General features: G+C 44.6%; 1 protein-coding gene across 12 annotated transcripts in view; it reads left to right on the top strand.

Annotated features, from left to right (window-relative positions):
- The window catches only part of TRPM3 (transient receptor potential cation channel subfamily M member 3), an 827080-nt gene that overhangs the window by 779094 nt on the left and 33614 nt on the right, over nt 1–14372 (top strand). The window lies entirely within an intron of this gene.

Here is a 14372-nt window from a genome sequence, read left to right as displayed (position 1 = left end):
TGTTTTCCTTGCAATGGAAACTATTCTTCAGCTCCTTTTCCCACTGTCTTAAATTATGTGCTATTGAGACTCAAAAGAAACTAGTATTCATTGCCTGGAAGTATGGAAAATGCCTTAGGTTATAAACTGAGTTACTTGCTGTAAACACCAGAAAAAAAAAAAAAAATAGTATCCATATCACGAAATGATTCAGTGTGAGGAGCGAGCACCAGCAGGCCCCCCAGTGTTTCATGCCCTAATAGATGCCAATTCTCTATAATAAACACCCTCTTATACAGAGTTTGGAGGTAGTTGTATCCGAGGAGTCTATTCCAGCATTTTATTTGGACCAAATGTCAGGGCGCGCCAGGCTTTGGGAAATTATTTGGGAAGAAAGCATCAGGAAAGAAGTACCTTCCAGTATGGAAGAGCTAAATCCCTAAAGCAACTATTTCTCATTTTCCCTGAGGAGTTTAGCTCTAGAAATAACATCCCTCCAACACTGTCGAATTAACATTTTTGAAACGTTTTTTGCTGACAAGCCAGCCATCTGAGCCCTGGACTGTGGTCACGGGTCGGGGTTACGTAACCAGGGAGTGTAGTTTGTGAAGCACAGCAGCAGAGACCAGTCAGGACCCGCCTCCTCCCCAGCCAACCCCAGGTAGGACTGACACCAAGGAAATAAGGAGCAAGCACCACAGAGCATGAGGCCTCTGGACCTGTGAGGAGTATGTGTATACTGGCAACAAGACACATTAATATGTCATTTTCCCTCCTGGGATGGATTCTGAACAACTACCTTTCTTAAAATGAGTCATCTGAGGCAAGAAGGCTTTTTGGAACACCTAATTGGAACAAATACTCATTTCAGGAGACTTGGCCAACCTCACTGAGGAAGAGTTTTAACTCCATCTCCTGGTTGTAAGATCTTTGGTTGGCAATGTGCAGCCTTCACCGAGACAGCTTTCCAGGGCCTGGGGAAGACCCTTTGGGGATCGTTCTTTCAAATGGTCCCTAAAGGCAAAACAAACTTAAAAGCCCATCTACAATCATTCTCCTCAGAGATTAAATGTATTATTTCCCCCCAAGAAATTGCTTTCCACGTACATTATTTTGCCTTTTTTAGTTTTCCTCTCTTCCCCAAAATGAGATTAAGCCCCCATGGGTGTTTGACAGTGCAACATTTTGGGAGGGGAGAACGCAGGAAGTGTAGGTGTGTTTTATAAATGGGATTCTGTCTGTCCCTCTACGAGTGGCCATTTATTGATGTTGTACTATGAGCCCAACCTAGTGCAACAGACACCACCATCTGGCTGAATAAGAGGATTTATTATTGTTATTTTAAAAGAAGGGCTGATTGTAGTTTAGAACTGGAACCCCACCCCCACCCCCAGAGATGGAAGAGAGGTGTTTTGTGTGAGTGAAGTATGAAAATAGATATCACTTATTGTTCATTAGATCTGTGGTGCTCTATGTGTGTGAGAATAAATTTCTACCCCAAATCTCAATATAGAACTGACCCAGCCTTGGATGGATGCAACCTTCGTGACACCCTTCCCCCACTTACCTTCCTTCTTGACTTTCCGAAATTGGCTGCAATGGTAGCCACTGTTCTAAGCTAAATCAGCCAGTTTGCCGTTTAGAGTGCTAAAGAGCATTTGTCCTTTCTCAAATGGGTATAGGAGGCTGCCCCCAAATCTGTCATTACATTTGGCCAAGGTCATTGAACATCCATCCCTATCTTGGAAATAATTTGATTTTCATGTTGTGGCACTGGACAAGCCCAAGGGCCATTAGGTGACTGCCCCACCTAGCCACACAGAATTGCCTGGGAGACCCAAGAACTGAGCTATTTGAGAAAGGTACAAATCATTGACGCTGCCCTATGGTGTCTTGCCTCCTTTCTGTGCGGTGTCTGGGCTGGTTTGTGAAGCATGTGTTCAGGCTGATGGGATCTCATATCCACCTGGACCCTCGGCCCTGCCCAGGGTCTGCCAGTCCCATCCTGTGGATGTGGCCCTGTGGGGTCCTCTTTGGTGCTGCTCATTCACACACACCTTCTCAGAGCGACTCATTTCTAATGTGATGCACGTGCTCCATATCGAACTCTTTCTGTTTTGAACTGCAAAACTGCTGAACCCATTTCATGTTTGGGGAAATAAATCTTTCTTGGGATGAATGTACATGGATGGGTAACAGGGCCCAAGGGGTGGGTTAATAACATCTGTCTTCCACCTCAGACGGGAGGACAGCTATAATGCCCTCGCTTCCGGGAGGCAGTGTTACTGAACGACAGATTTTTTATATACACCCCCCATTTTTTTTTCTTGTAGTTTGTCCTAAACCCAGAGACTTTCAATAAGGCCAAAAAAAGCTGGAATGAGACTTCTGAGGTTACTTTCCAAATGTGCTTAAAGACTGAAAGCCAAAGGAATAAGAAAGAATGGAGTCACTGTAAAATCACAAAATAGTTTAGGGGGTTTTCACCTCTAAACTAGGTTAGATTAACACAAATGATAGTCTGGCATGAGTCTCGATGATCTGTAGAGGCTAAAAGATTTGCTTTGTGTCAGGAGCAGATGTGAGTGCAAGATCGTGATTGGCAGCAGCGTATGATGAAACTGGGAAGGGACAGTCATGGTCTGCTCTGCCGGGATGTTTTGCCTAGCACCCTGATGAGCTAATGAGAAATGACCTTGCAGTTGTCGTTGGATTGATGTTTAAGTTATATATAACAGCAGCCCTCTACAGCCCAATCTATGGGTTACTGTTCAGTGACTTGGGCCCCAGCTTGCTAAATGCATTGCTACCAAATGATGACATCCTTTTAAGTGTCTCATTAAGGTGACCCATGTTGCATGGCATCTGAGAGATGGTCAGGATCCCACTGGAGCCTGAGTGAGGAAAAAACCATTTAGAGAAAAGGAGCAACAGAATAAATCTCCAGCACATTCATGCCAAGGCCAGGGCAAAGCTAAAATTAGAGGGCCTCTCTCCAGTTGAGAAATGTGGTTCCATGGTGGATGAGGTACCTAGATATACACCTTTGCTGGCCGAGAAGATGGGGTGTCTCTAGCTTCCTTGAGCCTCTGAATGAATGAGACTTCCCTTTATTCACAGGGCATCCTTGTGTTTCCTGCCATACACGCAGATTACCCAGGCTGTACCGGGACAGGGGAAAAATGAATCACGCTCTTGAATGCATTAAATCAGGATCTAAATTTAGTCCTTCTTTCTGCTGCTCTGAGTATTTTTACAAGTTTGGGTACTAATATGAAAGCAGAATGTCCAAAACTTACTTTCTACCATAACCACTTAGTATTATTTGGTTGTTCCCCTTGGCCCAAATTAACTATCCAATCTGCTTAATGCATGGGTCAATTTTTTTTTTTTCTCTTACTACCTATAGGGCTTTCCATCTGAAATTAATATGTAATTTGGAGTGAGAGGGCTTACTTTTGTTGCAGTTTGGTTTGGTGTTGCTCTGTTTTATTTCTTTATTTAGTACAAAAGTTTTGCTATTTAAAAAACAAACAAACAAAAACCTTGCTCTTTCATACCCTTAAGGTGTCTGTGATGTTGACTGGATCGGAAGCATTGTTTTTGTCAGGAAACAAGGAGCCTGTATGTACATGTAAAGCTAAAACATTGCCTCGTATTATTTTTCTGTCTCAAATTATTTGTTCCTCACTTCACGTGTGGAAGTTAAGATAGCTCAAGGCCGGTCTCTAAAATGTGCCTGCGTATGGCAAAGCTTAGAACAGCATGAACAGAGAAGCTGGCTATTGTTATGCCTTTCGATCCTTAGACTCCTGGAAACTCGGGGCTCTGCAGCTGTTTGGTATTCAGGACTGACCTTCTCTAATGGATTCCGAGCACACTAATGCCTAACAGCCATAGCGTGGGGAGTGTTGCCTGACCAAAAAAAGTATTTTGGAAAAGAAAAACTTGAGCCAGGGCCAACTTCTGGGAAATGGAGAATTGTTTTTGCTGGGTTTTGTTTTCGCAGATTGCTAAGGAAGCAAGCCAGCAGAAGGCACCACCCCCTTTTTTCTGTCCCTGGAAGTCAGCTTACATTCTAGAGAATACCCACCCAACTTGTTTGCTAATGCAAACTGAGACTTAGTGAGTTTACAAACAGCAGAGCTATCTGCAGACAAGCCTTTGTGATGATTCAGTACGCTATAGTGATCAACATTTGTTTCACTGTCACAATATTCATTTAGCCTTTGCTCATAGGTTGGGCTCCATTTTTAATCCATTCAGTCTTCATTCAGCAGATATTTATTTTGATCCTACTATGAGCCAGGCATGAGGTAAAGAGATGCACATGTCAGAGATATTGTCTTTGAGGAAGTCTACAGTCCAATAGAGGCAAACTGACATTGACAATAGGTATGTGGAGATGGAGCCCCCAAAGAAAAGTAATCGGTTCTTAGGGGCACAACAGATGAAGTCTTGCAAAGAATGGGAAGGTTGAGCTGAGACCTGAAATATGAGCAGATATTTGCTGCGCAGATGGGAGCAGGGGGTGTAAAGGAGAAGAATGGCATTCCAAACTGAGACTCAGCATGGACAGTTCCAGGCACAGCAGGTAGTTTAATATGGCTGACTGTAGGGTGAGAGGCAGGAAGCAGGAAGCAGGGACAGATGGGTCTGAAGAGAGAGGAGTATAGACCTTGGAAGACTTATGCTCCATGTTCAGGGTAGTACCATGATCTGACATGTTTTAGTCAGAGCTCTCAAACAAAAATACAAAGATCGGAGGTGAGAGCGCACTAGCTAATGCAGTAGCAGTTGGGATGGAGAAGATAGGCAGCCTGAGACTTTAAGAAGATTAAATCAGAAGGACCAGGGCAGAAGTCAGATGGTGCACAGGGTGGTAATGGGGAAGTGGATAAGGATTTGAGATGGAGAAGTTGAAGGTCACTCTAAGGTTTCTGGCTCAGTTGAAAGAATGATGTCATTTAGTGAGATAGAGAACCTAGGAAGAAGAACTATGAGGAGAGGTGGATTTATTCAGTTGGGGTCAGATGAAGTTTGAGGTTCCCATGGGAATTCCAGGAAAACCACGAAGGAGGCTATTTTATGCGTGGATCTCTGGAGCTAAGTAGAAAGACCTGGCCTGGAGATACAGATCTGGGGATCAAAAATATAATTCCAGTTGAAGCAGTCTAGAGCAACTTGAGCTTGCCAGGGAGCACAAGTAGAAAGAGAAGGCCAGAGCAGAACAGTAGAATGGAGGAATCAACAGTATCAAAAGCAAGAAAGAACTACAATTAGCTGAATATTTAGAAAAAGTTCATTCAGCTAGACCTTTAGGAAGTCAGTGGTAATGTTGGCCAGAGAATTTTCATTTCAGGAGTGAATGCAAAAACAAACTACAGTGATTTAAGAGTAAATGAGCAGCTGATGAATCACAGATCTGTACCTTTGAAACAAATAATACATTATATATTTTTAAAAAAGAAGAAGATAGTAGGAAGGGAAAAATGAAGGGGGGGAAATCGGAGGGGTAGACGAACCATGAGAGACTATGGACTCTGAGAAACAAACTGAGGGTTCTAGAGGGGAGGGGGGTGGGAGGATGGGTTAGCCTGGTGATGGGTGTTAAAGAGGGCACATACTGAATGGAGCACTGGGTGTTATACGCAAACAATGAATCATGGAACACTACATCAAAAACTAATGATGTATGGTGATTAACATAACATAATAAAATAAAATTTTTAAAAAAAGAGTAAATGAGCAGCAAGGCAAAGCATTTACTAGGGAAGAGAGAGAGAGAGGTGTTGTGTCCATGTGATGGTGGCAAGGGCAGGAGGAGGATCAATGAAACGGGGCTTTAAGAGAAAGAGTAGTGTTTTGTAATCACCACTCAGGGAAGTCACTAAGTACGCATCAAAGGATTGCTTAGGGCCACCTATTTGCATAGTTGGGTTTTCTGTTTTCTCAGTCAAGACTCGGCAGCCCAGATCAAGAACAACAAATAGTTGGATTAATCCAAGATTGAGGCGTTGCTGCGCCCGGTATGGCAGAAAGAAAGGAGACTAGGTCTTTTGAAGATGCTTACACGGGTTTAAAGTTATGCATTAGGAGGTCTGAGATGGAAGAAGAAAATTAAGGTATAATATTGGTAAGTGCCTAGGAGGAAGAAGGAACAATCAAAGGATGAGGGTCCTGGCCTGAGCACCAAATGCTTTGAGAACTAAGGATCCCGAGAGCTGTGATGACAAGATGTTGTGGTCAGAGAATGATAAATTGATATTCGGAGTGCAGAGGTAGAACAACTTAGGAGAATGATAAGGTCCAGAATGATAAGGTCCAGAATCCAGGAATGCTGGATTCCAGGATATGCTGGAATTGAGGTCAAGCATCTTGAAGCTAGGCTCTTCTGTGTTTGTCGCTGCAGCTATCGAAGTGTCTGTAGTGACAGGAGAGAGAGCGGACAGAAAGACTTTGATCAGAATTACCTGAAACTCAAAGGAGAAAGGGCTTCTTGTACAAGAGTGAAAAGCAAGAGGTCGGAAGAGGCAAAGTATCAGTGACAATGCAGACATTACTTATGGGAACCGCAATGGTGGATGTACAAGAATGTGCAGTTTTCATTTGAGAAGGTTACAGGGAAGGGGTGTCTTTCTGCAAAGTGGGATTTAGTTAAGGCAAGAGAATGGGGACTGGGCTTGTAGAAGTCTGAGAAAGTAGAGGAGTGTGTGTTTCAATGACAAGGGTGTTCCAGAAGGCTCCGGGGAAAGGGAGGAAAGGGAGAAATGGGAAAATTCAGTGGGCAGAGAGCCCAACATCACATGAGGACAGGAGCATAGGGGAGGATAGTTGACCAGAGGAACTTGCACTGTAGGAATCGAGGATGGTAGGTAAGAGAAGTAGGATGGGAATAACTATGTAGAGTTTTGAGGCAGCTGAAGACTACAGCCCTAGTAGTATAAGGGCCCAAATTAGCCTAATGGCAGCTTGGCCTCATAGGCAGTCTAGAGCAACTTTTGCTCAGGTTTCCAAGATTGTGTTGAAGACAAATTGTTCTGATACTCTCAATGGATGAAAGTGGAAACTTCATGTAGTGACGCAGAACAACCAGATTCTAAAGAGGAACCACCCCAGATGGCTTGGAGAATTCTCCTGTCTTGGGGGAGGCCCTCCTTTTGAAATTAGCAGTCGCCTGTGATACGAGGGAAGCATCATCATTCGTTACCTTTCACAAGAATGAGCTCTTATTTTCACCCTGGAGTATTCCATTTTTCTTGCCTATAATTAAATGTAGTGCTTGGCCCATCCTGGCCATTTTCAGCCTCTGTTGTAACAGAGTTGTAACTCTGTTAAAACAGAGTGCCTTTGGTACATGGTAGGTTTGCATGACTCCGAAGCCCATGCTTTTTCTACTCTACCACAAATACTCCAAGCAGTCCTACATAACCCCGTGGAAAATAAAGCATCAGCAGATGGGATATATTTAAAATTTTTGAAACTTTCTCAAAAAAGCTCTAAACCATTTCCCAAAAAGTTTACTTGGGAGAGAAAAGTTAGCTTCCCATCTAGCTGTTGAGACTATTTTGTCACCTATGGGGAGCTGACTTATCACTGGGGACAAGAGATATAAAAAGTATGTATCCCTCCTCATAGAAGCAGATCAGTAGGGTTTTCTTTAAACCTCTGGTGGAATTTGTCCTCTTTAGCACATGCAAAAATAGAAGGGGATTCTGTAAGATACAGAGAAAAAACTAGTCTCTGGCAATGCTGAATAGTAAGCCAACAGTGAAGGACAGAAAGAGTTCATGTTTTGTGCCAGCAGAAAAGTAGCAGAAAGGTTTGCTAAGAGCATGTTTAAGATGAAAATAGTCATTAAAAACCAGTAATAGTCTGGGGCACCTGGCTGGCTCAGTGGGAAGAGCATACAACTCTTGATCCTGGGGTTGTGAGTTCAAGCCCCATGTTGGGTGTAGAGATTACTTAAAAATAAAATATTTTTTTAAAAATTAAAAAATTAAAAAAATAAAAACGAACAAAAAACCAGTAATAGTCTGTCCTCTAGCCAGATGCAATTGACTACAGGTAGGAAAAGGTAATCACTGTAGATTGAATACTGGAGACACCTGCGTGGTGTATAACTCAACACAAGGCGATGCTGAACGTTGTCTAGAATAGCATTAAAAGCAAAAAAAGGGAGGCTATTTTTACCTGATCTGGAGCTGTGGCAAATCTGTACCTGGACACTGAGGATGGTGCTGGTCACTGTCTCTCAAGAAAGACATACATGCATTGAGCCAGAGAAGAGCAGCCAGACTTATCGAGGGAGTGAATGAAAAGCTGTAATTTGAGGACAGATCAGGAAGATGAGGACTCTTTGCTCCGAAAGATGAAAGCAACTATGTCTGGAGTCTGTGAACTCCCCAAATGAATCTCTCTGCAGAGAAAGTGCATATGACATGGGTCCCCAAATCCCAGTGTACACAAGCCAAGGATCCATTGAAGTATGAAAGTTGTACACTCGGGTCAAATAAAAGAAATGCCATTCTACAGAGTGGGTAGAGAACTTCGGGGATTTATTTCCCCTTGGAGATGTTACAGGAGAAATAATACAGTCTTAAAGTGAATTTTGAACATTTTATCTTTTTAATCATAACAAGGGAGACCCTGAACAAAAAGTGGCTTTTTTGTTTGTTTGTTTTCCCCTCCAAAATTTCTTTTGAAGAAAAAGGAAAAGAATGAGGGAAAAGAGGAAGAAGATTCTGCTGTATACTGGAGGGCCCATATCATAGAAATGGCATGGATGATTCAAAATGGCATATAATCCCAAATCACATGTAAGCATTTGTGGAGAAGACATGCAGTCTGGCAAGTAGCAAATACTGTTAGTCCCCTTACCCAGATCCCCCCGCTTCCCCTTTACCAAAGTTCTGTTCGTATCGTCTGGTTTCTGTGTGCTTTGATGCTAAGGGCTCTTAGCTATGAACTTCACCCTTGGGCTGCAGGTGCCTCTTCACCACCCAAAGAGCCTAAAGTGCCTGAGAGTTTTTGTACCTCCAGGGCCTCCATACTCTCATGCTGCCTGCTGGGGAAGAAAGGATGACAGGGCATAAAAGCCCAGTTCCCTTGACTCTTGGCTTTAGTGGAAAAGCTACTATCTTTAGGACTACATAGTCGCTTCTTGAATGTGAAGTGCACTTCGTACTCCAAAGATCCCAGAAGGATCAGGCTAAGGCTTGGACTTCATCTGAAATTGCACCTTGTTTTTTTTTTTCTTTTTTTCCCCACTACTTATTCTGTTTCCTCCCCTTTCTTCTGTCTGGTTTCTCTTTTGGAGCACGGCCTTAACAAATCACTTTCACGTGAATCCTTTGCAGAGGGTCGCTCCTGGATGAACTCCACCTAAGAAAGGCACACAGGCCGTGTGCATTGGAGGCTTCAGGACCCTGCCTTGCAGGGCAGAGCAGGAGACCATGGGCACCCAGATTATATACAAAGCAGACAGTCGATCTGGTCATCTGTTGTAACAAGGCAACAAGATTATCTCTCTCATTACAGATGACAGAGACTGATTTCCACCTTGTCCTTCTTGAAGTTGATGCTGTAACTCAAGGAATTATGTTCCCAGGAGTCCATTAAGGAGGTCATTCTTGAAGCAGGAAAGTTTATTTCAGTCTTAGAATCTTTTCCACCATATTTCTCAGATCCCTGCTCTGCACCTGCTCCTCCACCAGGCAGGCCCTGCCAGGAAACAGGAGATGTATAGACACTGTCTTAGTCTTTCAGGAGGTTGTAATCTGAGCCAAAGGGTCAGCAGACTTTTTCTATAAAAGGTCAGGTGGTACTGAGAGCCGTACAGTCTACATTGTAACTCCACAATGCAACAATAAATAAACTAATGGGTGTGGCTATGTTCCAATAAAACTTTATTTACCAAAACAGGAGGCAAGCCAGATTTGGCCTGTGGGCAATAGTTTGCTAACTCTTCATTGAAACCATCCAGTTCTGCGATGGCTTTGGCTTCCTTCCCCCTTACTTCCGTGGATGAACTTGTGAAACCAGAGCTCCAGGATGGAATCAATTTCCTATTTGACGTTTTATCCAAATACAGAAGGTGACACTGCTTTGTGCCTTTATTTCTTCCAGGAGAAATGTTACCTTTCCAAATCAAGTACAACAGACCAAAGGGGATGAGGTCTGTGGTTGTTGAGTTAGTGTACAAGGAAACCACACTGCTTCAGGAGTGGGTATGGCTCCCAGACCACAGATGCAGATGCTGCCAGAAAATCAGCTTTATTTTTTATTATAACTCCACTGATTTCTGTTTTGAACATGCATCCCCATAAGCCGGAGGAAAATCACAACCTGAGGCTCAACCCTCATTACCTTCCCAGAGGCGGGTTAAGGTGGGAGTGGGGACAGGACGTAGTGGAATTAGCACACAGTTAGCTGCTAAAATGTCCATCGTCCCAGTCAGTTTGATCCTTCAGGTCTAGTGGATTTATGATGTCTCCCTGCTGTCCCAAATCCTAGACACTGTATCCCTGTGGGATCCCGCTGTCCGCAACAGAATGGCCAGGAAAACCATGCAGCCTGAGCCCACAATGCACATGCAAGTTGGCATTCCCTCTCAAACCCCCTCACCTGTGTGCACAGACAAACATTTCTGCCTCCTCTCCTCCAGTCCTGCTTCTGCCAAGACATTTTTACCTGTTCCCCAAATCCTCCTTTCTGTTGCCCCTTCTACAAATGCTCGGAGGTCCTGAGCTTGTACATTTGGACCATAAAAGCAGCCAGAGACTCAAAGGCTATTTCTGGATTCTGACCTACAGCCCCTCCTTCCCTGATACAGAGCCAATACCTGCTTGAAAGACAAGAGGGAAAAAATGAGTATTTCAAAAGGCTATTCCGCCACACTGATTTAGCTGTCTTGTAAGTAAAACAGGATGCTCAAAATAAAAATAAACTCACTGGCTCCAGACATGCAGGGCATAAGCTCCATGTTTGAAAGGGTGGGTTGTATATAAAGGAATCGTGATCTGGTATCATAATAAATCATCTCATAGTATTGCTATGGGGATTTCTTGGTAGTGGGTCTGGCAAATTCCTCCAGAATAGCCTTGTTCAGTAGAGTCTTCTGCAGTGATGGGACTGGTCTAGATCGGCGCTGTCCACTACCTAGTTGCTAGTCACGTGTTGTTAGCGAGCCCTTGAAATGTGGCTAGTACGAAGACAGTGAGTATTAAATTTTATTTAATTTTAATTAATTTAAATAGCTGCATGCTGTTAGTGGCTACCACATTGGACAGCTCAGTTCTAGAATACAAAAACCCTTTAAAATGCCAGCCCCATGAGAAAAGAGACCACCTCTGCCTCGCTCCCTGCTGTAGCCTCAGCATCTCAGATTGTATCTGTCCCATAGTAGATGCTCAGAAAATCGTGCACGAATTAAACCCCGTGAAGCAAGGAATAGAAAGAGATAAGGTTGTTATCTGCTTTACCCCAAAAATTGTTTTGAGTTAAGTTAAATACAGTGATAGTGGATTCATGCATCACACACACACACACACACACACACACACACACACACACAAGGAAAAGTGAAATTAGCTGAATTTATGTTCAAGAAAAGAATTATAGCCAGCCTCAAGGAATATTTACTGAACAAGTTCTTATTCTAGTCTGTGTATAGGAATTATTGCTGGACAGCTGTAAGGAAGGGAAGAAAGGAAGGAAGGGAAGGGGAAAGGGAGGGATAAAGGGAAAGAGGAGGAATGGAAGAAGGCAGGCCAGCCGGCCCTTGTTCGCTGAGGGCAGCTGGGGAAGGAAGAGAGGGCTGGGCGGCCCCGCAGTGGGACTGGATGAGCCCTGTGCAGACAGCCCTGGCAGCTTGGAGCTGTGCTGTGCGGAAGGGGGTTGCCATGCCTCCTGGAACTGCAGTCCTTCCCAAAGGCACAGTGTTCTGACCAAATGCAGTGAGGCAGATGGCTGCTTTCTACTCAAAGCAGAGCAGAGTACACCCCTTCTGATAACATGGCCAGATTTTAGCTGATCCGTATTAACAGCCACCAAAAAATAGACCGATCTCCACGCAGGTTAACTATTAGCAGATGGGCTCACATGTTCATTGTTTTTTTCCCAGATGTGACAGAGTCCAAATAAACCTGCAGCCTCGATATGTAGGGGGAGAGTAAGGTGCTCAAGATCTCGTACAAGATACTGTCCAGTGGAGCGAATAGCTTCCTCTGGCTAGATTTCAGGCCATGTCTGCCAAGTGATGTTTGACTGAACTGCTTGGCTTTTAGCCAAGTTTGTGGTATCTGGAATCTCGGGCCTGAGGTTCAAGCTGAGGACATGCTCTGCAGGAGACCCCAATAACTGCAGGTCAGATACGGAATTTTGAGTCCTTGTCTTCGTGACACACTCAATTGGAGTAGATGACACCCACTGAGGAGTTAAGAATAGAGGGGAGCAATTTCTTGACCCGGGTTGTGGTTACATGGGTTTTCATTTTATACCAGACATATATGTTTTATGGACTCTTCTGTATAGAAATCTCACGATGTAAGATAAAAGAATAAAGCAGGCAACCTGCAATCACATCTTCCAGATTCTAGTTTGAATGAGCTCATTCACACAGTGACGTTTACTGAGACTTTCTGTGTGCCAGGCACTGTGCTAGGAGCTGGGGGTTAAAAAGAGATACACTTCGTTGCCTCGGCTTTGAAAAAAGTGTACTGGGGAAGACGGACAAGTAAACACATCATTGCAAATCACCATGATACGTATTTCCATAGAATGGATGTTTAAGCTTAAAGAAAAGAACACATTTGAGGGTGAGCAGGGGGAGACATAGCAAAGCAAAGCAAAGCCAGAGAGGACAAAGTATGGTCAGAGAAGTTCTCCTGGGGGTAGCAGATAAGCTGGATCATGACGAGTTTTCCAGACAGGAGAGGGGAGGGCATTTAGACAGAGGGACTGTCAGGTACAAAGCTAGAAAGAGGTAACAAGGTGTGTTCAATACAGGCATACTGAGATAGCCGAGAGACTCCCTCCCTGGACCAGCCACTGGGGCGAGTACCCCCTGCACGGTGCTCCCAGGCCTCCTTGACCTAACCTGGGCCAACACGTGACATTATATCGTTTTTGTCTGGTTTGCTTTGTATAGCCCCCACTGGACAATATGCATTTTTGGAGAGTTGGGTACCAGGATCTGTGTCCCATCTTTTTCACCAAGTTTGAGTGAATGAATGGAGAAGAGGTTAGAAAGGGGGATTGTAAAGGCCTTTGTTGGCCAGGCTCAGGAATTTGGGTCATTTTTTTGATGGGAAACTCACAGCTCACCTTGTGTGGAGCCCCTGTGTAAGTTAATTCTCCAGTTTATGGATTGTGTAGGCTGTGCTCGCCAGGCGGGGAGGCTGTGGCTGGGAAAAGACACAAGCAGGATGCTCATTTCAGGGAAACTAGAGGAGCCACGGGAAAGGCCTTTGTTTCCAAGTGTCTTCTAGAAGGGGAGTAGCAAGCTTCAACGAATCAGTAGGTTAAACCTACTGACTCTTCTCTCCTTAGTGTGAGGTATTTGAGTCTTTAATCTTAACCCCCGAAGTAGCTGAAATCAGCATCCGGGTAAGGAGAGTTAGAATGGGGGCAGGTAATAAAGCAGATGACTCAGGCCGGGCGAGGCCGACTTTGAACAACTTTAAACAGCCAGAGGACCCCGCAGGCTCAGGCGACTGTGTGCCTGGAGGGCAGAGAAAGTGAGACAGGGCATGGGCGAGGTTCACAAAGAGAGGTGGTGGCAAAAACAGCTTTGCCTACACGGCAGTTTTGCCAAGGGCCCTGGCCGATGCCAGGCCTGCCTCCAGAAACTGTCTTTCACCCTGCCAGCAGTAAATCGCTGATGCCCGGCTTGAAGTTCGAAAATCCTCAGGCCCTCCCCGTTTAGTCTGCAGGCACTGGGTTCCCCAGCTCCAGCTTGTCCAGTTCGGCCAGCGTGCCCCTCATCTGCGCCACCCGCCCCCCCCCACCCTTCACTGCTAGAAGACTAACAGGTGCAGACGAGAGGGAAGAAGAGAGAGAAGAGGAATCAAGTGCATTCGGGTACCACCCTCTCAAACCTTTTCCTTTAGTTCCTCCTTTGCCTGTCTGCAGGTCTATCAGAAATCTATTTTCCAGGAAACTCAAAGGTCTTAAAGCCCCAGGACAGCCAAGAGAAGCTGGAATATTCCAAGTTTTCATGTGACCATGCAAATCTCCCACAGCAAAGGTCTACCCCACAGGTTCTCCACCAGGGGCAGTTTCGCCCCGCCCCCTGCCCCGAGGGGACATTCGGCTGCCTAGAAGTATTTTCAGTTGTCACAACTTGGAGGGGCTAGCAGCATCTAATGATAGAGGCCAGGGATGCTACTACA

Source organism: Neomonachus schauinslandi, chromosome 13, assembly GCF_002201575.2.
Source record: "Neomonachus schauinslandi chromosome 13, ASM220157v2, whole genome shotgun sequence".
NCBI lineage: Eukaryota > Metazoa > Chordata > Mammalia > Carnivora > Phocidae > Neomonachus > Neomonachus schauinslandi.
Note: the sequence above shows the minus strand (reverse complement) of the source record. Positions and strands in the feature narration are given on the sequence as shown.